This window comes from Argiope bruennichi, chromosome 10 (genome assembly GCF_947563725.1).
Source record: "Argiope bruennichi chromosome 10, qqArgBrue1.1, whole genome shotgun sequence".
Taxonomy (NCBI): domain Eukaryota; kingdom Metazoa; phylum Arthropoda; class Arachnida; order Araneae; family Araneidae; genus Argiope; species Argiope bruennichi.
Window position 1 is genome coordinate 88,617,286 of NC_079160.1, and position 25,259 is coordinate 88,642,544.

The following is a 25,259-nucleotide window of genomic DNA, read 5'->3' on the forward strand; positions in this document are numbered from 1 at the left end:
GAAAAATTCGAGAATAAACGATTTAGCAAACGATAAAATAGATTCAAATTTTATTGGCAATATTATATATATAATAATAAATATATATAATATTTCCAATAAATATATATTTTATTGGAAATATTATATTTTATTTACTTAATGTGTTTGAAGACATTTGAAAATTTATGTATAAATATATATACAAATATATCATCAAAAATTTTAAAAAATAGCACTAAGGTATACATTTTCATCCTCCGAAGTATACATGCGTCGTCTGGTAGCTTCACTCTGTTATACCAGAATGAGTATTGAGAGCCAACACAAACACTCATACATGCTCAAACACAAAAAAAATATTCATCTTCATTATAAGAAAAGATAAAAATTAAGATAAAGACAAGCATTTAAAAACAGCCATCTTCTATAAAAATGGTTATGTAAATATATGTTCTTATAAAACTAATTAAAGAACAAATATTATTCTGATTCATTTGATTAAACTTTTATGTTTTCTTATTTTAAGCAAAAACTTAATTTTTGTCCTTCACACTAAAAAGAGAAAAAAAAAAGTGATAATATATTTAACTTTTTAAGAATATCCGACATTAGTTTTATGTATTTGTTGAGCAAGATGTTTTAAAGAAAAAGAATTAATATAAAATGCAGATACTCGGAAACTCGCAAAAGTCTCGCGCTCAAAAGCAACAATTACCTAAAGAACAACACGAAGGTTAAACATCATTGGCTTAGGGCCTGTAATTGATTGTCTTCTTATTTATCCTCAAAAACTGAAATATAAGTAATTAAATTTTAAATTTCGACAATCCTGTAACACTTTCTCCCATAACATTCATATTCTCTTGATTGTACCATGCCGAGAAGAATGTTGATACAACATTGTTTTCAGTATAATTTCTTCATAAACTTTGATACTTTTAATACAACAATTTTCATTTTTCCACTAAATTTCAAACATTTTTAGTACCGCTTCAAATATTTGTAATGCTTAAAGCTAAAAAAGAAGGATTCTATTTATTATCTACCCAATTTGTATGGAGTAAAAAAGTGAAGTAGAATAGAATGAAAAATATTATAAAAATAAAAATAATAAATTGCCCCTACATTTAATATAACTATAGTATCATTGGACGTGAATCTAATGATACTATAGTATCCAATATATAGAAAGGTTTATCTATAAAATGAACGAAATATGGTTAAGGCTATTGAAATAATGCAACATTAGTGAATACTATTTTATGCTTAAAAAGGCTTTGATAAGAAAATCATGAACAAATTACACAAAAGAGATTTAATTGAAATTTCAGTATTGCCCATATTCCTGAAGAACCAATGTCTTCTAGGATGTTTAAAAAGAAAAAATATTTGGTTGTTGTTCGAATTAATTACTGATAAAAATTAAACTTGTGAAAATGGGCTCAATGTGCCATGTGTCCCGTGTGTCACATTCCTCTTTTTACGATTGCAATCTTTATATTCTTTACTTTCAATTATATTTTTGAGACTGCTAAGCAAAGAGCATTTTTGAAAGCATGATTTTTTTTTATAGAAACATAAATCTAATTAGAAATTCAAATATTATCAATATTCTTGGAGAACCATCGTATTACTATAGTCAGTTAATACGAAATAATATTTGATTATGACAAATTAATTTCCATGTTTGTCATTTGACTTTTATAGTATTGCGTTCTTTAATATTCTTTATATTTTTAGAATTTCTCGCAGGAAATTTTGCAAAACATTTATTGAAATATAAATGAAACTGAAATTAAACTACCAATTTTTTCACAGACCCATCATACCATCATTAGCGGTTAATACGAAATAATATTTGGTTGTTGCAAATTAATTTATGATAAAAATAAAACTTGTAAAAGTAAGGTTATATGCTTCCAATTTGTCATTCGCCATTTTTTACTAATGTATGCTTTAATATCCTTTATATTTTTGATATTCTTCAGAACATTAAAACACAACTTGAGCGTTTAAAGTAATATAAATCAATTTATTCTAAAAGAAAAGTGGTGCCAAAATTTTGAGCATCACTAATGCAAGTGGTTCGTCGTTATAAATGTGTGGTTAAGAAAAAGAAAGAAAAGATAAAATGGAAATGCTACAAGCTCAAAGAATGTGGATTTGCAAGTGAGTTTTTCCTCAAATGGGTAACAGAGAGTCTTGCACACCTCCAGTTGACAGATTTTATATGTACTGCCAAAACAGACAATGGTATTTGGAAAACTGCTTTATTGCATCCATACGTTTCAAATGACTATTTTTTAGTCTCCAATGTAGAGCTTGTACAAGCGTAAATTATCATTTCAAGTATTTTTATGACCTTCTGGTTGCACATCCAGACGGTAAACATTCAAAATAAATTCCATCAATCTTATTTAAAGTATTTAACATACGTCGCATTCAATAACATCAGTTTTATGCGAAAAGTACTAGTTCTTTTTAATTTCTCGATTGAAATATTTAAGAAAGAGCAAGCGATATTTTTTATTTTGCTTTATCATTCTGAAAATATTTAAACTGATGAAAAATGTGATGATAACATAGTGGAAATTTAAAGAAAAAGTGTTACTGGAAACAAATAAAAATACTATAATTAGTCATAAATATTTTTAAGAAATTTTTACTGGTGACGATGGTATTAAACTTCATTTTTCATAGTTAAAATTATGCACAAAATTAAATTTTTAAAAGAATAGAAAACTTAGAGAAAATAAGCTCACAACTAAGAAACAAAAACAATTCATAGAATATTTTGGTAATTTGTATCATATTGGAAATTATTAATTTAACTGAACATATTAAATTAACAATTCCAGATATAAAATTATCTATCCTTACTCATAAAATTTTTGAAAGAAATGAAGTTGTTAAATTTTCATAATAATGAATTCTAATTTGTAACAAAACACTTATTCTGTGGCAACAATTTTATGCAACAAATACGTTGTTATTCTGAATTTTTATACTTTTGAGTTAAATACTATGCCAAACAGCAAGTTTTTAATGAAGTACTTTTCTTCGATTTTCCAAGAAAATAGCATTTCATCAAAAGAGTGAGTAAAAATGCATCCTAATGGGTAAAACATTATTAATAAAAAATCTGGAGGAAATTCTGAAAAAAAAATTTTTTAAACTTGGTGGAAAGCCATCCAAACTTTTCTTAAAAGAAGCGACTGCGTTAAAAAGTCGATTTTTAACGCAAATTTTTTAAATTTTTTTAATTTAATATACTAAATGTTTAACAAGTTAACAAACAAACATCTGAATTTTGTTTCTGAAATATTTTTAGGGAAGTTACATTGAATTTTATATTCACATTTATATACTTTTTAACGCTATTTTGCATCTTTAGATGTCTTTTTTTTTTTTTTTTTTCAAATTCTAATCTTTGGTAACATTTTCTTACGTAAATTCTCATAAATTAAAATCTAATACATATTTTTTAAATTCAAATTTGATGCAGTAATTTCTCAATATATTCAGCATTTCTTGAACTAGAAAATAAGTAATTTATTCCTTTAGAAATATTTTATAGTTGTTTTAATGATTCAAAATATGAAAAATTTCATATTATTTATCAGTCAAACACAGTCAAAAAAAATAGATAGAATCAGTCAAAAAAAAAAAAATGGATAGAAATGCAATTTTTTGCAACTTATTTTTTAGTTCAGGAACTACATAATATATTTTTTGTCAGCTGCAAAAATTTTGAAAAATCTCTTAACTAAAAGATTTTTGCTTTATATCTGTTTTTAACAAATAAAAAGCTCTTTTTTCCAAATTTTTAAAAACTTTTACCATATAACTCGCATACTTCGGTTTCATGGATGTTTTATCAGTCTTTTATATGCAAAAATGCAAAATTTTAGTTATTTTAAAGCCCTACATACTTTAAAGAAAAAAATATTAAAAGCTATATTCTTCAAGTTTTGTTTCACTTCTTTCAATTGGAAAACATTCCAAGTATTTTAATATTATTATTTTCGTTTAGATTTCACTTTAAATTGAGGATTCACAGCTTGGGCATAATCAATAATTTCAGTGAATGCGAAATTTTGTTGCTTCTTTTTGTTAAAAAAAGAAGCAAACTTTGTCATAGTTATCAGCCTACGATGTCTATAAACAACTATGTCTAACATATACACTCAAATGATTTTGCCAGTTGTTGTAATGGTGTTTCCCCGTGTTCTCTGTTAGTATATCTTCAAGTGAATGCAAATGTCAATGTTACAATCGCTAATCAATCATCACCAATTACTTGTCAAAAGTGAAAAAAAATAATTTAAGTGAAAATTATTTTCTAGGTGGAAATGATGAATAAGTGAATGTTCTTAAAAATATTTAAAGAATGCATCAAATAAAAGTTCTTTTCGATCTTGACTTCGGCTAACATGAAGGTCATCTTTTTTTATCAATGTAAGCCTTCTAAAATAGGGACTGGTTTTTGCTTTCTTGTGTTTGAAATATAGGAAATACGTTTATGAAACTTTATATACATTACATACATAAGAATTACGTATCTTAAATATTAAAGAATGCGTTTATGGCCATGAAAATATTTTTTTTAAAAATATTTGAACATGAAGGTTATCTTTCTTTTAATGTAAGCTTCTAAAGCAGGGACTTATTTTTACATTCTTATGTATGAAGCATAGAAAATAAGCCTATGGGAACATTATATACGTTACATATATATTTTGAAATATTCGAAATGTATAGCATGTATGCAAAAATATTTGGAATGTATAGTATGTAGAAAACTATATAAAATGTATATCGAAAATGTATGTAGAAAACTGAAATATTCGGAATTTATAACATGGGCAAAAAATATTTGGAATGTATAATATGTAGAAGACTGTATAAAATATATATCGAAAATGTGTGTAGAAAACTGTATAAAATGTATGTAGAAGATATATGTAGAAACTGAAATATTTGGAATTTATAACATGAGCAAAAAATATTTGGAATGTATAATATGTAGAAGACTGTATAAAATATATATCGAAAATGTGTATAGAAAACTGTATAAAATGTATATAGAAGATGTATGTAGAAAACTGAAATATTTGTAATGTATAACATGGCTACAAAATAATTTTCCTCGTTTACATGTATTTGCAGCTAAAACTAATGAACAGAATAAAACCAAATTTAGTATACAGACTACAAAAAATGCAAAGAGATTATTTCCATAAAAAATAGAAAGGATAGGTGAGATTGAGATGTTTTCGGAACAAAAATTCCAATAGATGCATAAAAGTAGATTATCCAAAATATCATTGATATTTGAATGACTATAAATAAGCACAATCAAAAGTAAAGATATACAGTGCGAAAGCTACAAAAAATAACTTTTTTTTATCAATATTAGGGTTTATTTTCTGCCTGTGGCACTTTATTGTGCTAGTGACTTCTGCATTGGGGATTTTTGAAACATGGTTTTTTGGTTGTTTTTTTTTAATTTATTTATTTAGTTTTATATTTTTTTTAAATTTATTTTTCACTACGAAATTCATTTTTCCATTTATTAATAATTGACATTAGTTTCATTCAGTTCAGTAGTTTTAATTATACATGCCTCCAAATAGGGAATTCTTTTATGGCAACCCAGTGAAATTAACCACAACGCAAAGAATATTTTTTTACTTTCTCATATATATAGTATAGAGAAAGTATAGTAATCTTCAGAAAGTTAGAATTCGAGATTTTGAAGAATCTCCCCGTTTTAGATCTCCATCAATCAGAAAAATGCATTCCTAGAAACTGTCCGTTTGTCTGTCTGTGATAAAAATAACTCAAAACCGCTTTAGGCTAGATGGTTGACATTTGGTATACGGCCTTTGCATCAAATTTATAGATTTCTGTCAAATTTTGAGTAAAATCTGTTCAGAGGAAATCCGTCTATTCAACTGCTCGAATATAAGTTAACGCGATAATTAAAAAACGAGGAAAACTAGATAGATAAAATTTGGTACACAGATTTAACATCTGTAGTGCAGACACCCATCAAATTTTGAGTGAAAATCAACAACGTTGTCGGACTGTACTTTCAGAAACATATAAACATGATTACACCAAAACGCAAAGACTTAAATATATCAAATTTGGTATGGGATTTTGTGACTACAAGTCCAATTTTGCGTCAAATTTTTGTTTCGATGGGTTAAAAAACATGTCTAAAATACGAGTTCGATTTTTAAATACTATTAACGCATGCCGAGAATTAAGCGCCAATTAACTCGCCAAGGATAACACGATAGTTTCAGTCATGCCTAGGATTAAGCGCCAATTGACTCTCCAAGGATAACACGATAGATTCAGTCATGCCTAGGATTAAGCGCCAATAACTTACCAAGGATAACACGATAGATTCAGTCATGCCGAGGATTAAGCGCCAATTATCTCGCCAAATTCAGTCATGCCGAGGATTAAGCGCCAATTAACTCGACAAGGATAACACGATAGTTTCAGTCATGCCTAGGATTAAGCGCCAATTGACTCTCCAAGGATAACACGATAGATTCAGTCATGCCTAGGATTAAGCGCCAATAACTTACCAAGGATAACACGATAGATTCAGTCATGCCGAGGATTAAGCGCCAATTATCTTGCCAAATTCAGTCATGCCGAGGATTAAGCGCCAATTAACTCGACAAGGATAACACGATAGATTCAGACATGCCGAGGATTAAGCGCCAATTGACTCTCCAAGGATAACACGATAGATTCAGTCATGCCTAGGATTAAGCGCCAATTAACTCGGCAAGGATAACACAATAGATTCAGACATGCCGAGGATTAAGCGCCAATTAACTCGCCAAGGATAATACGATAGATTCAGTCATGCCGAGGATTAAGCGCCAATTAACTCGGCAAGGATAACACGATAGATTCAATTAAAAGTTCTAAATTCAGCTCAAAAGTTAATATTTCGTAACTATTGTGCGCCGGTACCTTGTAAGACGTTCTCTGGCTCGACAAATTTCTTAAAGATTATGCGAGAAAGTTTGAGGGAGACCCCGCTGGTTTTTAATAGAGTTTTATATGAGTTTTAAGTGACTGAATATTTTAAAACTCCATAATATATCAAATGATTAAAAATTTTATACAAACTTCTTGATGTGGTAGTGATGATATTATCAGAAAATTAAAGTTAACGTCAACGTAAAATCCTGAAAGTTATTGGAAAAACAAAAATGCTTTCTCATTTTTTATGAAAACATGTTAAAAGCGGTTTTGATAAAGCGCGATGTTTTTAATGTGATTTTAAAACGGAATGATTTATAGACTTGTGGAAAAACAAAAAAAATGAAACGCATAATCCGTCACGGAGGTTACAGTAGTATTCAGAAAAACCGTAAAGTGATGATCGTGACTTTAATTTTATTTTTTTAATGATTTATGGCCAAATTAAAATAAATCAATCAAATTAAACAAATTTTTAAAGAAGAAAACAAAAGCTTTTATTGAATCTTGGTAGCGAATGGTTGGTTACACGCCAAGAAACAAGCAACTGATGAAATTAATTATGGTTCACAAGCATCTGACAAAATTAATTATGGTTCGTTGAAAAGAAATTTAACCACGGCTATAACAGTAAACATCGCGACAAAAATAAATAGATTTTCTTTATCGAATGCATTCTTATTGTTTAATCTGACTAATAAAACCTCTTTTCTTAAAGAAAATTTTATAATTTCATACATTTTTTAAAAACCTGAAATTTATCAGTCTCACAACACGCTTATTAATGAAAATAATTTAAAGACTCAAACATTGAAAAATGAAATGAAATTTTCTTAAAAATATTTCCGGAAAAAAACCCCCCAAGTGTTGTTATTTTTAGCCACAATATTTTGACACGATCTGTCGATAAATTGTTATAATTTTCAACCTCCAAACTTGTAATTCTAAATCTTCGAAATCTGGTTCAACAGGAAGAAAAAATAATAAGTTTGTGTCACGAAGTAGTTGTTTTGGTTTAAGAAAAAAAAGGTATTGACCCGCATTTTACTAAATCACTCGGTGTGGATCCCAGCCGCACGTTCAACGTGAGATCAACGTGGAAAAAAAAATGTTTTATTAATCAGAAACATTTTAAATACCGCATTAGGCTTAGAACCAAAAAGTAATGATAACTTACTTTAAAGAGCAAAGCAACTGATTTATCTTAGTAAGCGTAAATTTTACGCGTAATTATGAAGTAATGACTTCTCAGTAAAGATTTAACAGTGCACAAAATAATATTGAAAAAAGATAATAACAGAAATGTTATTTTGATTTAAAGATTTTGAAAAGCTCTCAGAATTTTCTTCTCGGCTTTCTGGCAATATTTCCACATTAAGAATGCGGTTTAAATTCTGAATGTCACTATACTTACGGATGTTGCTCTAAACATTTCTAAAAACTATAGATAAAAATTAAATTGTATAATAAACGACATCATTATCACATTCTTTTATAATAACTAATGGAAATGAGCATTGTAAACTAACTTTCGCTTGTAGCAAGACTGAAATAAAAACTAAGAATCTATACAGAGATCGAAAATTCTGTGAAAACAGAAATGTCCAGATTAAAAGACGCAAAAAAAAATATATATATATATAGATGCAATGATCAGAGTACATTATTATACAGGCATTTGTTTAGAGGCCCTACAACATTAAGAGGCTCAGGTCTCTCGAGTATTTTTAATAGTATATTGGAAATTATTTAATTTCATGCTTCCATTAATTATAAAGGTTGTGCTTTAAGGGTCAACGTTATTTAAATTAAAACTAGGGGCAGCTGGGCGCATGTGGTAAAGTCTCAACTTCAGAACTGGACAGTTCCAGGTTCGACTCTCGATTCCACGGAAGAACTGCCGTGTAAGTGGATGTGTTGCACGTTAAATCCTTCAGGACTAAACATCCCAGTTGGTGTGGTGTGGAAGTTTGGGGATGGAGTACCAGTTCGACTGTCGGCTTCGTCATCCGACCGAGTTTCAAAATTACGAGGTACGTTCCAGAATAGCCTTAGTACTGCTTTGAAACGGGGTGTTAATGTAACTGAGCTTAAAAGTAAGTATTATTTAAAGTAGTTTTGAAAAGTAAGCTTGATATAGTAGCTTTGAAACATTATATTAGTAGCATTCCTGATTAATAACATTTGTAAATTTATGTTTTTGTAAAGTTCTAAAAAAGAAGTACATTATAATATTTAAAAATGTCCGATCTTGTTATTTAATATCACTTAGCTTGTACAGTAGACTCCCGATTATCTGCGCCTGCCGCACAAAGTTTTTTTTTTTTTTTTTTTTGACTGATTTTTTTTAAAAAGGTGCAGTTTTACAGTTATGCTTTTGTAATTACATAATACATTACAGTATTAAATCAGTACATATGTATTAATTTTTCTGTGTATCCTTGACGCCTCTCGTAAATACAAAGCACTTTTCTATTTTCATTAACAAAATGCATTTTAGGTTAGTTTTGAGTGATATACTAAAATATTAAGCGTTAGTTAAACATTTCTTGTTGTTTATTTTACTTTTTATTGTACATAAAACGATTTTTCAAAGTTGGAATGACTGTTTTCTTTTTTTGCTATACCCGTTTTTAGCTTTTTTCGGATTATCCGCGATTTTTGTTATCCGCGGCGGCCGCGCCACCCAATTCCGCGGATAATCGGGAGTGTACTGTATTAAGAAAAATTTTGTCTTCTTACTATTTTGTCTAAAATTAGTTTTAAATTTCAACTATACTTTTTGTATATAAGCAATATACGGAAAGCAATTTTTTAGAAGGATATCTACAGTAAAATGTTTCGCTATGCCCATTTCTTAAAATTTTTATTAAAAATTACTCATATTACTAAATTAGAAACAATTTAAAAAATTCGGTTTTGAAATTTGAGGAAGAAAAAAAGTCTCCGAAATATGAATTGTCAACTAAAAAGTTTAGTTCGGCGCCGACACTGAAACAAGATAAGTAGGAAAATCAGCTTTATAGAAGAAAGTAATTAATGAAAACGATAATATAAAGGGTAGTTGCTCTAACCGTTGTCCAACAGCTAATTTCTAAATCGTTTGTGATAGGTATCGGAAAATGCTTTAAATGAAGCTAAGAATTGTATTTTATGTCATTTAATTCGATAAATTAATTTTGAATTTCTTGAATTAACAGTGAACTTTCTGAAATTTTCCATTTCAGAAGAAAAATAAATATTTAATAAATAATGAAATCTGAAATTTTATTTAGTCCTCCGGTCCTATTAGTCACATTTAGCAAAATATTTCTTACGTACTAACATTTCAAATAAAAACAATTCCATTCTTCTAATACAGTTTTGTTATGAAACTAGCATTTCAAGATATTTCTTTCAGAAATCGTCTGCTTATATAAATTGTTTATATGTTAGTCTTTCTTTTCATTTTTGATTAGAATTGAAAAGGACTGAAACATAGAAAATAATATTTGTATTAAAAAATGAAATTTAGGAAAAAAATGTTTAATTTTCTGGGGTTTTTTTTTTTTTGTTTTGTTTCTTTTTTTCATTTTATTTAAAGCCAATATTTTCTTCATCTAAATTTCTAGTATATAAATAATAACTTAAAATAGTTCTACAGATGAAAGTAATTGTTAGTTTTCTGAATTTTTTTTCTATTTGTATCATTAATCTTTAACAAAATAAATTTTGTCTTTTATTTTGTTAAGTATCAATATTACCATAAACGTGACCGGCGAGATGACACATGATTATTCATGTTTTATCTCGAAAGAGAAAAATTGATTATTTGATTAGTCATTGATTGTGCATCAATAACCCAATTGATACTCATTTTATTTCTTGTTGGCTCATTTATTTCAAGGAAAATAATATCTTATATGTCATATAAGACATTATTTTCCTTGGGTTTATTTATTAATTTCTTTAATTTAATTATTTATAATTTGAATACCCTTATTTATTTATTTATAATTTAAAATGAATGAATTGATTCCCTTTTTATCGTAAATCGATAAATGAAAAGAATTATTCTTCATTGAAATATTACCCATTGGACTGAATTAACCAAAAGAATAAATTCTGAAAAATTTATTGTTATAATTTTTATCAAAACATGGAAAGAAATTATAATGTATATTTCATATTATTTAATTATTTTTCCATAAATTTGATTTATTTTGAGTTAAAAACGAATAGTAATTTATAAATATATTAAATACTAGAAGAGTTCTTTATAATTACATTATTTACTTGAATTATTTATTTGTAAATAGTTTACTAATTTGTTCAATATAATTGAAGAACAAAATCATTATCAAAATATTAATTTGCAAATCTAGATTTGTTTATTTTCAAAAGTTCCCGCTGACAATATTCCACTGAGTCTTGCGAGCCGGCTTTGACTATCGAATATAAAGCTTACACATAGAGTGATAAATAAATAAATAATAATTAATAAATGTAACTCACCTTTTTCCCGCTGGAGGCGCTGCTGCTCCAGCTGCCAGCAGCTAACGGAGCGATTTCTGAGCGGAGCGGGAGCAGAAGCACGTGAATTTCGCGGCAGGGAAGACGATGCGGAGGACCGAGAACTCCGAGCCTTGATGCGCCGGATCGCCCTGATATTGTCCCGGATTTTTCGCACTTCCCTCGCGTACTGCTCCCGGAAATCGTCCAGTCCTTCATCAGAATCGTCCGAGTCTTGCACAGCATTCTCCTCGTATAACTGATCCGGCAGCAACGCTATCCGAGGCATCTCAGTAGTAGTGGAAACACAGTTCGGGCACACGTTGGATTGTTGATCATCATTGCCATGGCAACGGTCTGTGACTGAAAGTTGCGGCCGCCTCTTCCCGCCAGAGCCGCGTAGGGTTGCCGGCTTGGCGCTATTCTCTCCGACTTTCATCGCCAAACGGATCTGTGGAGGAGGTGAACAAAGATGAGAAGGGATGCAATTATGTATCTCCCGTTAGTCACGGAGAAGGGCACTAGAATCACGATCGGACATTATCTCTCCATCGGTCGAACAACATGCACCGACTGCATTTTTGGTGTTCTGGTCCCCCTTTTCCCTCCCCTAATGATTGCTTAATCATGCACGACTGGTGGTTTGGTGAAATTAACTTGAGTGTAAGAAAAGTATGATTGAAATTCTTGAGGATGTGTTTTGTTGTTTCAATCTGAGAGTGCGATATCCGTATTTGACTTGAAAAAGCGGATTATGTTGTTTATTTCACATAATTTATGGTTTATTACATAATTTATGGTTACACCATAGCTTATTTTACAGGATCTTTTTAATTTTGGTAATAGGGTTTCAAAAATGAGATCAATATTGCAAACTGCACGTTATCTTTTGAGGTAATGCAATTGTGCTAATTTCGAGGTAATTTGCTTCCTGATGTAGACTGCATAGTCAATCAGCTGATTCTTTCTTTCCGAACTTTCAACAATGAAAGTTAATGAAACAATTGAATATTTGCTGCAACAATGAAATCTATGTTGAAAATACGTAAAGAAAATATTATTAAAAAAACTGTTCGAAATTGAAGAAAAAATTTTACTGCAATTAAATTATTGCCATTAAAGAGATATTTTTAAAATGATTAAATGATGCAAAGTTCCCTATTTTGCAGTAATATTTTCGGAATTATTACGAAATGACTCCAAAAATCTGGTTTAATTTTTAATTAAATAAAATTTTGAATAGTGCCCTTCAAAGTATATCTATGCCAAAATTGAATCTCTAGATTACGCTAGATTATTCTATAGAACACTTTTAGACACTCAGACACATTCTTTTTCAATATTAATAGAGATAGGTATAGTGATTGATACCATGAAATAAGAATGAAATAAAAGTGGCTGGATCACAGTTGAATGATGTGATCTGTATTCGTTTCTTGAAAGTATAGAAAGAATCAATTTTGCTTAAAAATATATTTCCTCTGGACTGAATATCGTCCCTAATTTCCAAAACAAGCAAATTCAATTCAAAAACATCGGTTGCTTACAGACACATTCGGATTATATTCAGGACTACTTCAATATTCCTGTATACTATCCATGAATATAATGATTGGATTTAATATTTGGCACACCCGGTTATTCTCAGACCCTCTGGATCATATTCAGGATTAATTAAATACTTTTGAATCTGAATCATGAATATTTTAATTGGATATCATTATGGTCCTTATAGTTTTTCTCGTGCAGACAACTAGAGTTGTAACTAACTGTAACTACTAACTATTATTCACTAAGTTATTATTAACTATTATTACTAAGCAAAACAGCTATAACTAAGCTGTAACTATTATTCACTAAGCAAAACAGCTGGATGACATTAAGGATATTTTACTTAATTCATTTTCGAATGTTCTGAACGGGACATCAGCTTTCTTTGCTTATACACATATAATTAAAACAGTAACTGAAATTAAATATATGGAAAAAAGTGAAGCGAAGTGAAAACAGTTTTAATATTTTGTATATGTGGTAAAAATGCTACAATGGCAAATTTCTAACTTTTAAAACATTCGTCATTATATTGGACTAGGACTAATCTTTGCATTCTGAATTTCTCCAGTTCAAAATATCATTTTCGAAAAAGATTTTATATTTACCTGTCAGTACAACAATCAAAAAACAAAAAAAAAATCTAGGAAAAGGAAACTTAAATTATTATTTAGTCTATTTGGGTGATATTTGTATATATTTTTATTTTTATATATTATTTGAAATGCTGTAAGATTTCTATCAAATTTTAGAACAATCCGTTTTAAAAAGGTAGTGAATCCTTCTGTATTCATATAAGCACTATAGCTTAGAACGTCATGAATTACATAATTAGATGAAATTTAGTAAATAGTTTTACCATTAGATCTTTAGAATTGTAACAGATTTAAGATTAAATCCATTTAAGTGATTGCCTGTCGATTTGTTTATACACATGTAAGCAAACACAATAGTTAAAAAAGAAGAAGAAGAAGCAAAATAAACTAGATGATGGTTGAGTTTCAATATAAGATCTTTTATACAAAAGATATAGATCTGTATCTGATTTTCATTTAAAATATGTTTATTGGTGGATTGCCCATTCGTTTGATCATTAATGCGTATGCAAAAATGGCAACTCAAAAACACAACAAAAAGAATAAATGAAATTTACCATATCGTTTTGGCATCAAAATTGTATATCTACTTCGATTTTGGATCTAAGAGGTCAAAATTGTATACTCGATTTTTTGCACACAAATATTTCTGTATTGTATATATATAAGAAGGAAAAGCAGTACAATTTTCCGCACAGACACTAGAGGTTCTCGCCTCGTGCATCAAGAACTTCGAGACCCGAAAATCTATTCGAAGAAACATCATAGCACTAAAAGACAAATTTAGATAAAGGATTCATATCGTCAAATGAATCTAAAGACGAGAATATATCCCTGGTTTTAATATTTCATTATGAAGAAATGTAGGGCTAATTAGACAATTCAGAAACACAACTGTGAAAATGGATGATTTAACAATCCAAAGTTGAGGGGGGGGGAGCAGGAAAGAAAAACACATTGACATCACATGAATGGATTAACAAACCAAAATCTAAAATAAACGAATAGCATTTAATAAATATACAATAGGCTATTTATAGATTCAGCAACAGACTGAAATATTACCAATGGAAATCTTTATTTATTTTATTTATTTTGTCATTTCACAGCTGCACTAAGAGACATATGGAAACAAGCATCACCACACCTGTTTCTTTTTCTGAAATTAATATCGTTTGAAAAGAGCTACACAATCGCAAATAACAACAAATACGACCAGGAGAGATATTTTCCTTCTATGAACAGATGTTGCAGTCAATAAAATCGTGCCGTTATTAAATTTTTCGGCACGCACAAGTCTGAAAGAGCACGCTTGGCTAGTGAAGAATAAAAAAATGAATGAAATGAGCGAAAAAAGTCATCCTTGGCACTTATGTAAAAGTACGAATGAATACGTGCATCGATGAAGTGGGATTTCACGATTACATGCTGATTAACTTCCGCTTTTGAGCAACAACTTGAAATAAATACGAACGTTAAACGCCTGTTTATATATTGAAGCGCTTGTCTAACGGATGCGTTTTCTCCTAAACTTTATTACCATAAAGATGCAGCTTTAAACATATAATCAGAAATGGTTGTTTCTATAAATCTTGCATTAAATAAAAAAAATCATCTGAAAATAAAATAGTTTTATCATCAGAATTCGTCAATGCCATTTTTTTTTTCACTTTCTGAGTAAATTCTGGAAAAATTAAATGAAAGCAGCGAATGTTACACCATTTTAAAACTCAAGGAAAGAATCTATTTAAAGATACCAGTTTGATTGAGTGTTATTTTCCAACATTTTCGAAACTTATTTTTAATTATGTCCACGATAATCTGTGTACAAATAAATATATTTGGCTGGACAAAATGTCAACGAATGCGTATGTGTGTAAAAACAATGAAAATGTATTTCGCAATATTGAGATATTGCCTTCAACTTGTATATTTCTATTAATAATAAAGGAGAATGGGTGTCTTTCTGTCTCTATTTGTGTTGATTTCTAAAGAGCAGGCTGTTTAACTTAGAATTTTCAAATTTGGCTCATATATATTTTGGAGAGTAGGAATATGCACCTAGGGGTGGTTTATTTTAAATTTTAATTTATTGAAAATTGCGTGAGATTTTGCTTTTTTTTCACGATAATTTTTTAAATGTTATTGCACAAAACTGATTTTTACATTTTTTTTAAACCTAAAAAAATTCTCTTTTGAATGACGTTAATTTAGATGTGCAGATTTTTTTTTTTCTGAATTTTGGTAATTTTTAAGAAATATTTTTATATAGTTTTCAACAATAGATTTCATTGTTGAACTTAAATTCAAACCTTTTTCTTCTTTCTGTCGAATATTGCATTGCAATTTTCTTCCTCTGTTGAAAGTTGAAGAAGGATTAAAATCTATTTAAAGAAAAAGAGTGAATTTACAGGGCCCCGAAAGTTAGAAGAAAGATTATCCAGATAATACGTTTTCAGTAACTTTATGATATTCTGGGACTTGATTCTGTTAAGTTGGTTCATACACATAATGAGAAGAACAGGTGTAAGGCAACTGAAATAACATACCTTTGATATCTATCTCAATTTAATGCTTAAAAATATTTTGTTGGGGGAATTATGGACAAGAAGTTATTCATAAAAGATTTAGTTGAAAGTAAACACTATCGATATTCTGCATGAACCAGCCGGTCATCAAAGACGGCTAATACAAAAAATTATTTTGTATTTGGTGGTAATTTTATATGTGGTAGCCAATTTGAATTTCGATGAAAGAAATTTGGTTGAAATTTGATACATAAATAAAATGTGATATGTATTCTTAATATTAAAACTGTAGATCCGTGGCGCATCATTTTGCTTAAGTGTTTCATAAAGGGAAATACTTAAACAAATAAAAATTGGCATGTGTTCTTTACATTAAACCTGCAAATCTATAAAAAGTTCTATACCAAATTGTTAATAAAAAGATGAATTGTTATGAAGTGCATTCTGTTTTCTTCACAATATAACGGAGTTAAAAAACCTCCTGCAAAATGCTCAATGGATTCCAGAATGAAAGCTTGATGAGAAAATAAATCTATTCAATCGTCAAAACAAAATACTTAAATGCTATACTGAAAGCATTGAAAAGATATATTAATCGAAGGAAATTAATACACTGATCCAGGAAAAATGAGTTTGATCTTTTATTAATAAAATACAGACATTTAAGTATAATTTCCATCGCTTACAGAAATAGTGTCAAACACAAATAGCAAAATAAACAAGGTCAAAATTTATATGCACAAGAAAGAAGAGAAATAACTGATTTTTATAGAAATTTACGCTTTCTCCAAAAAACACAATAAAATTAAATTTTATCTCTTTTCTGTTATCATTGTCGAGGAATATGATGTATACAGCTATTCAAACAGTGAAAACAAGGCGAATGATAGTAATCTGCATCTGATAGAAGACTTATTTTATGAATGAAAATAATTGCCGATAATAACCTCCAAACATTTGCCAATTTTCGAATATTTTCATATTTAGCTGGCAAATATTTGCAACACTTAGACATTTCAATTTCACCGAATTTTGCTTTCAAAGCCATGCAGCAATGAACCTCGAATTGCCTTGATTTGCATTTGTTAAGTATTAATTCTCCATCTATGACGAAAAATCAACTATCTCATTTTTCTTGAAGGATCTAAACTTTTCATACATGGTTTCAAATTCACCTATAAGGATTATAAATTTATTATATAAGCTATATTTAATGGTTATGAAAGCTTTTCTTTGGGGGTTACTATTTTGTCATACTTTCTGTAAGGGTTTCTTCAAAAGTTTCGTATAATAGTTACTTGTCGCGACCAGCTGGTTTGCGTGGGACATTGATTATATTCAATTCCAGTTAAATCGTTTAGTTATCGCTAGATAATGTGTAGAGATCAGCCAAATTTTCAAATATTAACGTCGTGTGTTATTTTAATTCTTTTCATTTGCTTTGTTCATTGAGTGACAGAAGCTTTCTAAGAGGGAGTAGTTCTTTGATGTCAAAGTTCTATTAAAATATACATGTACGGTCCGTTCATCCATATTCTACTTTTGTACTACCTATTTTTCGAAAGTGTAACTTCAAATCTTTATACATTGAAAAATTGTTGTACCAAATTTGAATTAAAAAATAGTTTTAGATTTTAATTTATGAGGTTTTGCGAAAGAAAATGTTACCAAAGATTAGAATTTGAAAAAAAAAAAAAGTCTAAAAATGTAAAATAGCGTAAAAAGTATGTAAATGCGAATATAAATATCAGTATAACTTCCCTAAATATAGACTTGGAAACAAAATTCTAACGGTTTCTTAAAGAAACATGTTTAAGCATTAAGAATATTGTGAGGGCGCTGCGGATGATGAGAATCAGAAAACGTACTGAAGGGAAGAGTTGAACGAGGGGAGAGAGGGTGCAAGGAGAGAGGATTGATGTTTGGAGCTCGATGATGTTCTTGTATTAAATTTTGTTATATTGTTCTGATATGTTATGTGTCGTCCTAAGTGAACGTCAATTAAAAGTTTGTTAAAAAATTAAATTTGGTGTCATACTAATTATTCTAGTTTACATTTGCTAATGAAAAGGGCAGTCTCTGCCTTACTTATTTTTCGAGATGAGAAATTGAAATTGAGAAAGCTCGGCAGCGCCGACAAATATTCAATTAAAAAAAATCATAATTTTGCAAAAATTCGACTTTTTAACGTAGTCGCTTATCTTAAATAAGGTAAAGAAAAAGCAAATATTCAACAAATATCACAATTTTTAGATTCAAATACATGTCAAATATTACAATGCGAAAGTTTTCCTTCGTATCTTCAAATTTCATTCTTTCTCTCCAGTAGTTGGTTATAAGTCAATATGGTTAGAAATTCTCAACAAAAATCCTTTTTGTTGAATAGACGGTGTAAAAAGATGGAAATTTGATTCCAAGTGATTCTTTGAAGCTTGAAAACTAATGTATGCTGTTTTATTTATTTTTCTGGGGACATTTCCACTGTTATCTTCTTTTTTTTGTGGTTGTTTAATTGTTTCGTAACAGAGGATTTCTTTTACATGATTTGGAATGTTTTATTACTTATTGCGCGGTATTATATCATGTCGCATTACATTATGTATTATTTAGATATAATAGAATACTTTTAATGTAATTCAGCTAGATGTTAATTCCTCCCTTCGGCCATTTCACCGCTTCACTTCTTATAAGTGTGCGGGTTGATATGGGTTATGGATTGTAGGATATTTTGGAAGCTGATAAAAAAAAGCAATAAATTCAATTAAATTTAGAAAAAAAAATTTTATTGATGCATTTTTATTCTTAATATGTACGTCACAATAGGTCAATTTTCTGAGCATTTATAAAAGTGATATAATTATATGATAAAAACCATATAGCTATGATAAAAGCTATATAGCTATCTAATGTTTTTTTTCTATGTTACGAAATTTAATATGGAAATTTCAAGGCATTTTTTTATGTAACCACTGTTGGTGCTTGTGCTTTTTTTTTTCTATTTTTCGTCTATACAATACATACAAACATCGTTTCATAGAATAATTATCTTTCTATTTTTTTATTATCAATTTTCATATATGTTGCATATTAACAAAAATATTACAATCGCCCAAAAATTCAATCCCGAGATTTTGATTAATCTTTTAATTTCTTTCGGACTTTCCTAAGTCTGAAAATCCCTTTTTCAGAGTTATGAATGTTCATGCAAACGATAATGTAACTCTTTGAGTTTTTGCGTTATCAAACTCTTTGAGTTTTGCGTTAATAAAATAATTTTTTTTTTAAATTCAGAAATAAAATTGCTTGCGAATTCAATTGATTTTATTAAAAAGACAATTTGGTTCTAGAATTAGATTCTTACAATAATATTTTAAGGAGTTATTATCTTGGGAAAAAATTTAAATCTCGCTTGGCCTTAATTTACAAAGAGTGGCACCGACCTGCACATAATACTCGCCAAATTGCGTCCATTCTGTTGAAGTCTATTCTGAAAGCATCTAGAAAGTCTATTCTGTTGAGCATCAACATTCGCATTCTTCTTTATTATTAGTCAAAATCGTTAAATGTGCTTTAATATAACAATTTTTTGAATGAATTAATCTTATCCCTTCTATTTTTCTAAGTTCTTGCTTGTTCACTTTCCAAATATTTTTTATCAAAATTTTCTTTCTTTTTTTTAATTGAAGAATCTTACATTCAGTTGATTTCATTTTACAGTTGCTGTTGAATCCAATTTCTTTTCTAAAACTGTAACTATAAAACAAAAAAAATCTAGACTTATTTTATTCCTTCAAAAATTTGCTTTGAAAATGTACAAGGATGGCAAAACAGTATCCGAGTTTTTGAACTAATATGGATTTTTATATTCTCATGAACTTTAAGACAACTATGTTTCAGGCGATGTAGCAAAAAAAAAAAAAAAAAAAAAAAAAACCCGCATTTGAAAAAAAAAATTGATTGAATATCTCTTATTTATTTCTCCACTAAACAATTTTCAAAAAATATTTAATGATGAAAAATTTCACTTTTAATTTTCCTTTGTCCATTAAGAATAAGAAGTTCATTTTCGATGCGAAATAATAAATATTATTTTATATAGCAACTCACATTTGATTGTTAAGAAATGTTATAAATAGTTAAGAAATTCGACTAGTTTATAAGCAATTGTGTTTACTGTAGCATAAATTATACACTCTAACTACAACAAAAAAAATTCCATATTCAAACCATGGAATGTTTTATTTTGAATGTTATCCTTTTTGAATTCTGTTGAGATATTCACGATTCAATGTAAACATAATTTAAAAGATGAATTGTAATTAGAACAGAAATAGAAATATGATGTTAAGTTATCAGCAACAAAAATTGTTCATGTTTTTTCCCCTAGTAAAATGCATTTTTTTAGTTAGACAAAAAAGAAAAAATATAGTTCTTAACGTTGTAACCATGGTAATTAGACGAAATATTAAAAAAAAATGTAAATAAAAACCTATTATAATATCAAAAAAGAAATTCTAATGGTTTATTCGAAATAATTATATTGCAAATGGCTAAAAAATATTTTTGCTGCAAAAAAAATTTGGGCTCAGTTGAAATTTTATGAATCGGAAGCAAGGTTACAGTAATTAGCTCTTTTATAGTAGAATCTAAATTATCTAACATGAAGGAAGGGATTTTTTTTAAATTACAGTCATTCACCCTGTTACCATAGCATTTGGCCGTATAAACAGTGGTTAAAACGGAGGAGTATAAGATTATAAAGAAAGAAAGAAATTATGCTTTCAGTTAAAGCTAGTCGACTTTGGCGATCAGTCGATTTATTGAAATTAATGGCTGCTAAAAACTTCTAACTAAATATTTTGTGTCAGTTGGTCTTAATGGATAAGCTCCAGCAATATATTCATAAGTTTCAAATTTTGATAGATATATAAATATATTATTTAGAACTCTTGCACCATTCTGATGATTTTGCTATGCATTTCCTAAATGTTCGGTCTATTACCATCAGGAATATTTTAAAATGGACACATTAAAAAAAATTCGCGGTTTTTTCGTTTTGAAATTATACCTTAAACCAAAGTACAATAAAATTTCCAAAAAAACATATTTCCATATACTGAAACCTATTAACCATGGAAAAATAATTGAATCTTCATATCTTTATCATCAATTACGAAGTAAAAGTCAAAATGAAGTGTTAGTAGCAACAATGAAATGTATTGATGCAAAATGGGCGTAAAATTCTTTTAAAAATCGAAAACATCATACAGAAAAGAAAAAAAAATTGACATCCATCGATTTTTTTTTTTAATTTTAAGATTATGCAAAAACTATTTTTGTGTTACAATATTTTCGGAAGCTAATGCAGAAAAATACCAAAATTTAGCTTAATTTTTAATTAGTTAAAATTTTGATTCAAATTTCTGAAAGAAAAAAAATTAACCTCTCTGAAATGGACATTCCCAGTGTTCACAGTATTAATGTACCAATTTTGGTAGCTATAAGTCAAATAGTCTAACCAGTAGAGTACCAACTCGTACACAAAGAGAGAGAGAGAAAGAAACACAAACACACATATTCTCCTTCATTATAAGTATAAATATCCTCAAATATGACATGCTAAATTTCATAATGACATGCTAAATTTCTTTTCATAATATGCCAAAATTCATTAAAAAAAAAGAGAGAAGGAGAAAATATACCACAAGCAAAGTCATCAATTAAAAAAAAAAGAAAAGAAAAATAGTATTAAAACAATGCATAAAAGTATTATGGTTCCTTTAAAAAAGTTTGTGACAGTAATTTACTTCGTTATGGATTAGTGGTTCCCATCTCATAGAAGACTGCGGAGCACTAAGTCAGAAAGTGAACTGTTTACGGACTATCCAGCCCCCGATTCGGGAAGAACTTACCAAGGAGTATGGAAAACTCCAAGCTTAAGGGGGATTCGTAGATTTTATTTTAATTCATTTTTAATTTATTTATATATGATATCCTTTTTTTTTATATGTGTTGCCGGACCCTTCCGTAGACCACTGTTTGAGAACTCCTACTGGAATCAATGATTCAACTTCCTTCTGCAATGTAATTTTAATTAATATGTATAAGAATGTTGTTTGGATAAATTATTTGAAATTTTGATTAGAAGCATCTGCACATAATAGTAAATGATAAAAACAAAACAATTGACAATAGCATTAACTCTTAACACACCCAAACCAGCTTCATGTTTTTATCTTAGAATTAAACAGTTGAAAACCTTGGAGCCGACGTTCTGGCATAGGGGTAGTGCGTCTTCCCCGGGATCTGGGCGTCCTGGGTTTGAGTCTCAGTTCGAGCATGGTTGTTCTTCATCTGTTCTATCCGTGCGATGTGTGAATGTGCCCCCCTGTAAAAAGGGGTTGTGCAAGCGAATGCAATGCGTGCGTAGCTAAAACGTACTCTTGGCCCTAGTTGGTTCTATTAAAACAAGAGACACCCCCTTGGCTTACAAACGCTGACTTCGTCAGCGAACTTGTCCGTGACATTATAAACAACAACAAAACTTTTCTGTGAATAGTGAGAGGATAAAAAGCATTGAAAATTGCAGGAGCTAAATCAATCAGTCCGGAATTAAATCAATGCACTGGTTCGCCATTGTAATGTTAAACACGATTACTATGTTAGTAAAAAAATAATGATTTATTTTTACCTCGACGGAAAACTAATGAAAAAAGCGGAATAAATTTTTCTAATCCCCGTTTTAATGCAAAGATTCAATACGTCCTCATTTTAGTAATATCATAATTGTTAAAACTAAAATAAAGTTGTTTAGATTTTTCTTAGATGTTTTAATTGTTCATATAGGAAAAAAATCATTGCAATTTCAGTTTCAATTCATGAGAAATGCATTAACTCTATTCCATGCTTTATCAAACAAAACCATAAATTTCATTTTATTTTGCATTTTTCTTTATTTTCTCACATTGAAATGGCTTATAGGAATTACAGTAAAATTAAAAAAAATCTAGACCTCGAGATTTTGATAAAAATTTTCGTCTTATATCTCAATAAACCAAAACAAAAAATATTTTTGAAATTATTTCTGCCTACATATCTGTACATTTTTTTAAAATTTCTTTCTCACTTATCGAAGTTGCAATAGTCAAAAAATGCTACCCTGAGTCATTTATGATGTAAGTTGTACACTTTTGAATTATTTTGGAATCAGAAAAACCCATTTTTAGATTTAAATCTGTGTGCCATTCTTATGTATGCTTAAACAATGATCCATATGCCAAAATTGCTATTATATAAAGCATTTTGATCTACATTATTCAAAGAAAAGGTTCTGTATTCTGCTTTGTTAGTGAACACGTTAATCCAAAGACACTGGATAAGATAGGCTAGATAAATGAAATTTGACATTTGATTTTTGCAGAAATTTTTGGGATAACGAATTTTGAACGAATTCATCCTCAAGTAAATTGTGTATCTGTTTATTTTAATATAAATGAAAACCTTTGTGGTTATATATGTATATATGCTCCACATCTCCTCCTAAACAGCATACGTAATTGAAAGAAAATATTGTAATCGTCAAAAAATTTATACTCGAGATTCTGACGAATCTCCTTGCTTTAGGCTTCCCAGAATTCGAAAAGCACATTTTTGGAAAATATCCTTCAGCCTGTCTGTGACAAAAATAATTCAAAAATGCTTTTAGTTTGACAGATGAAATTTGGTATACGGTCATCATACCAAATTCGTAGATTTCTGTCAAATTTTTTACAAAATCCGTACAGAGGAAATGAGTTTGTCCGGCAATTCGAACATAAGTTAACACGATAATGAAAAAACAAAGAAAGCTTTACTTAACTTTATAAAAAAAATTATGAAACACAAAATATTAGGATAGTTTTAATGCTTCATCGAAAAAATGACAAGTTCCTATATGTTTCATTACATTTACTTAGATATTATCCCAATTATAAAAACGGGCATCTGTATAAATAATAGTGTGCTCAAACAAAAATGTCGGTCAATTTGGAGTCACAATAGAAAAATTAGAGCATTGCATACTGGCAAAGTTAATAAAATATAAAATATTAACCTAAAATAAATCATTAACATATTAAAAGTATTCTGAAATGTGAAATTCAATTGATGTATTGGGAATTCGAAAGATACATTGCTTAAGGCCGCGAAATATCTAAGTATGCTGCTGATTGGCGTTCTACAGACCAAACTTTTTGGGCCAGAACTACCAAGCTTATCAAGCTTGTACTCCGAAGTGTTAAAATATTTACTTTGAAGCAAAGTTTTAGAAAATTTTAAGCTATCAAAAATTAAGCATTTTTTTTTTTTTTTTTTTTTTTTTTTTTAATCATGTGAGAACATGATGTTGGTTTGGTATGAGGTTTTTGAAGCCTCAAAATGCAAAGGCAACAAATTGTTGGAGCCTCAAAATTGGCAGCAAATTGGCGATTTATCACTTTTATCATGTGAGAACATGATGTTTTGGTTGGGGGGGGTGAAGCTCGCAATCGCGTAGGCAATGAATAAAGTATAAATGGGGCGTCCTAAGCTTTCTTCCGTTGAAGCCTTGCAAAGAATAAAAGAAAGGGAACGAAAGAGCAAACAGAGGCCGGAACAAAACCTTCAGAGACAAAACCTTCAATCAACAAAAACGAATGATTAAAATTTAAAATTAGAAACTGATCGAATTAAACATGAACGTAAAATAGCTTTACAACGGGAACGAAGAAAGCGTAAACATATGCAGTGCGTTGCAGATTCTCAATCGCAACACTCAACTTCAAACACAGAACATGTCCATTTGAATTCTGAATCACAACCATCAACGTTCAACGCAAAACGTCACCGTTTCGATTCTGAGTTTCAAATATCGCTTTCTAGCTCTAAGCAATTCATCTAAAAAAAATGTTCTTACATAATAATTTGAAATTTGCGATAGCAAATTTCAATTTTTTTTTTTTTTTTTTTTTTTTTTTTTTTTTTTTGAGTTTGTCTGCGAGAACTAAAATATTATAAGACGAAAATTGTTTTTTAATAATGTTCAATTTTTTTAAAAATTGTTTCCAGTGATGCCAATCTT

At 29.1% G+C, this 25,259-nt stretch overlaps 1 protein-coding gene across 1 annotated transcript in view; it reads right to left on the bottom strand.

Annotated features, from left to right (window-relative positions):
• The window catches only part of LOC129989047 (unconventional myosin-VIIa-like), a 282,890-nt gene extending 271,201 nt beyond the window's left edge, over nucleotides 1-11,689 (bottom strand). Inside the window, exon 1 of the mRNA XM_056097359.1 lies at nucleotides 11,491-11,689. The gene's annotated coding sequence lies outside the window, so the exon portion shown is untranslated. The remainder of the gene's footprint in view (nucleotides 1-11,490) is intronic.
• Nucleotides 11,690-25,259: the final 13,570 nt, after the last annotated feature.